General features: G+C 40.7%; 1 non-coding gene across 1 annotated transcript; it reads left to right on the top strand.

Moving 5' to 3' along the window:
- The first annotated feature begins 2819 nt into the window (after positions 1-2819).
- LOC115489229 lies at positions 2820-2958 on the top strand. Its single transcript, XR_003953191.1, has one exon. It is a non-coding gene; the product is annotated as a small nucleolar RNA SNORA48 (small nucleolar RNA).
- The last annotated feature ends 822 nt before the right edge of the window (positions 2959-3780 follow it).

Raw genomic sequence — 3780 nt, forward strand, 5'->3', positions numbered from 1 at the left:
CCATATCTTCAAGGCTTTTCCCCACTTTTTCCTCTATAAGTTTCAGTGTCTCTGGTTTTATGTGAAGTTCCTTGATCCACTTAGATTTGACCTTAGTACAAGGAGATAAGTATGGATCGATTCACATTCTTCTACATGATAACAACCAGTTGTGCCAGCACCAATTGTTGAAAATGCTGTCTTTCTTCCACTGGATGGTTTTGGCTCCCTTGTCGAAGATCAAGTGACCATAGGTGTGAGGGTTCATTTCTGGGTCTTCAATTCTATTCCATTGGTCCACTTGTCTGTCTCTATACCAGTACCATGCAGTTTTTATCACAATTGCTCTGTAGTAAAGCTTTAGGTCAGGCATGGTGATTCCACCAGAGGTTCTTTTATCCTTGAGAAGAGTTTTTGCTATCCTCGGTTTTTTGTTATTCCAGATGAATTTGCAAATTGCTCCTTCTAATTCGTTGAAGAATTGAGTTGGAATTTTAATGGGGATTGCATTGAATCTGTAGATTGCTTTTGGCAAGATAGCCATTTTTACAATGTTGGTCCTGCCAATCCATGAGCATGGGAGATCTTTCCATCTTCTGAGATCTTCTTTAATTTCTTTCTTCAGGGACTTGAAGTTTTTATCATACAGATCTTTCACTTCCTTCGTTAGAGTCACGCCGAGATATTTTATATTATTTGTGGCTATTGAGAAGGGTGTTGTTTCCCTAATTTCTTTCTCAGCCTGTTTATTCTTTGTGTAGAGAAAGGCCATTGACTTGTTTGAGTTAATTTTATATCCAGCTACTTCACCGAAGCTGTTTATCAGGTTTAGGAGTTCTCTGTTGGAATTTTTAGGGTCACTTATATATACTATCATATCATCTGCAAAAAGTGATATTTTGACTTCCTCTTTTCCAATTTGTATCCCCTTGATCTCCTTTTGTTGTCGAATTGCTCTGGCTAATACTTCAAGTACTATGTTGAAAAGGTAGGGAGAAAGTGGGCAGCCTTGTCTAGTCCCTGATTTTAGTGGGATTGCTTCCAGCTTCTCTCCATTTACTTTGATGTTGGCTACTGGTTTGCTGTAGATTGCTTTTATCATGTTTAGGCAAATCTTCCATTTCAAATTGTGTCAGATAAACAGCCAATATGAAGTATGAGCATTTTTCTTCGAGTATGCAAAACTTAACTTTAACTATATCTCTGCCCACAAATTTTGACAATATAATGAGCCTCACATCTGACCTGAGGCTATTTCTGGGTCCAAGGAAACATCTTCAAACAAAATAAAATATTTTTTTAAACACCAAACAAATAGCTTACTGTCTGATAATAGATAATATGAAATTGTTTATAGTCTATTTTCATCTTGCTTGACATTAAACAAACCATCTGGTCCACATTTTAAAATGGTACAAATCAAATCATGGGATGCAGTGTAAAATATTTTGACTTTGAGACAGCCTCAGAGAGAAACAAATTTGGTGAAACCATATCCTGACTTTACCATCCTAAAAATTCAGCCTTCCTATAGTAAATTATGTATGTAATGTGAATAATGTAAAATGTGTAGTTTTTAAAAAATGGGGGATTAAGTATGAAACTTTAGAAATAAAATTTAGTGATGATGACATTTGTTTTTGCCCTCTTAGCAATTTAATAATATTTCCTTTCATTTTCCCAGATCCTTTAAAACAAGTACCTTTGCTTTATTTTAATGAAACTCAAATAGCAGAAAGATTTTACATAAAATACTATTGAGATATGTCTATGTGCTTAATGTATATGGCCTTATTGTTCACCCTATTACTTGGTCTCTCTGTGATAACAAATTAGACAGAAAAGGCACTTGGAGCTGCATACTAATGCTTTTTGTATTTTGCAGACTCCAAGTGAAGATTCACAGTATTGCAGCAGTGGGTGGAGCTCAGAGTGAAGAAATAGTAAGATTGCTTCCTGAACTCTCCCTTCTTCTATCACTGAGACCACTTTCCTTCTCCTTAAGAGTCACTCAGCCAGTCACCTTAACCTATGGGAATTCATGGTCCTCTAGAGTACCATCATGGCACAGGATCAAGTCATCCTAGATCTTTATCCTCTACTAACGTTGTAGTAGTTGAGTTTATCATTGGTTTCTGTCCATATCCTCTTATGAGGAAAGGGACTTGTATGAGTTGGAAAGAAACTAGAGTGTCTGTCAATATTCTTAATATAGGTTCCTAAACTACATGAACCAGTTTTTAGATCTCTATTTCATCTGCTAACTCTACTTTAGACAAGTTTTATAGTTTCTCAGTTTGATTATTTTTAATATTCAGAAAAATACCTTATTGTGGTGGTTTGATTATGTTTAGCCCAGAGAGTGGCACTATTAGGAGATGTGGCCTTGTTGGAGGAGGTGTGGCCTTATTGGAGGAATTGTGTCACTGTAGGGGTGGGCTTTGAGAGCCTCTTCCTAGCCACATAGGAGTCAGTCTTCTCCTAGCTGCCTTCAGAACAAGAGCTTGAATTCTCTGCTCCTCCAACACCATGCCTGCCTGGATGCTGCCATGCTTCTTGCCATGACGATAATGGGCTGAACCTCTGAACCTGTAAACAAGCCCCAGTTAAACTTTGTCCTTTATAAGAGTTGTCATGGTTATGGTGTCTCTTCAAAGCAATAAAACCATAACTAAGATACCTATAAAAATATAGTGCAGAGTAGATGTTGAATAAATTATGATTTTTACCACTAATATTTTATTGATTTTGCTTTGAAAATCTGAACAATATATTGGAACCCCCAAAATTGGAAACCTAAGGAGTGGAGAGATGATTCATGGTTAAGAGCATGGGCTGCAAGCCCCTGGTAATGGGCAAAGAGACACCTTGGTGGTGGTGTTCACATCAGTCAGGGGCAGAGCAGATGACAGTTATGTGTTCATCCAAGATTGATGCCTGGCTGGGTGGACAAAATTGTTTCATGCCTGGGACTCATAAAAATCAAAACCAGGCACCACTGTGCAGGAGGAGGAAGACCCGAGGAATGCCATGCCACGCACAGACATGCACTCCAGAGTATGGCACAGGCAGACCATAGACACCTGCTTACTGACACAACATGCAGCATGGATAAAGGATGTCACCCAAGAGCCCACCACCCATGTGGCCAGCCTACAGCTGGAGCCACCACAAGCAAGTATGTGATGGTCAGAAGGGAGAGAAAGAGAAGTGGAGAAGTTTGGGCATTATGAAGAAAGATGGAACTGGAAACTCCAGTGGTGGGGCAAGTGACCTGTTGTGAGTGGCCATGGTGAAGTCTCAGGCTGAGTTGCTGCTAAGGGCCATGTCTGAGTCTGTGACTACACAGTGGCAAGGGTCGGTGTCAATTTCTGTGGCTTATATTACTACTAGAAAACATGGGGATGTCCCTTGTTGGGGCAGCCAAGGGACACCATCTGGACATCTAGGGGATATACAAGAACTGGCCCTATCCCCCAATGGATGAGGTGCCCTGAAGAGCTGGACTCATCTCTCACCACTGATAGCATTCAGGAGAGCAATCCCTGCACCTTGTTCAGGCAACACTGTGGAGCTGGCCCTGTTTCTATGGGGGGGGGGGCAGTAAGCAGGGCCCCAAGTTTGAGAGAGCTAACAATATCACTCATCTGCCTTGGAGTGGCAGAAACACAGAGATGATAGAGGTGATGCCCTTCCCCCTTTGCCTACAGGATCTTTAGCTCCAAAAAGCTATCCCTGCCCCTCACCAGCTAAAGAGAGCAGACCCTGCACCTCACCTGGACAGCACAGTAGAGCCTATCC

The sequence above is a fragment of the Mus musculus genome, chromosome X, assembly GCF_000001635.26.
Source record: "Mus musculus strain C57BL/6J chromosome X, GRCm38.p6 C57BL/6J".
NCBI classification, from domain to species: domain Eukaryota; kingdom Metazoa; phylum Chordata; class Mammalia; order Rodentia; family Muridae; genus Mus; species Mus musculus.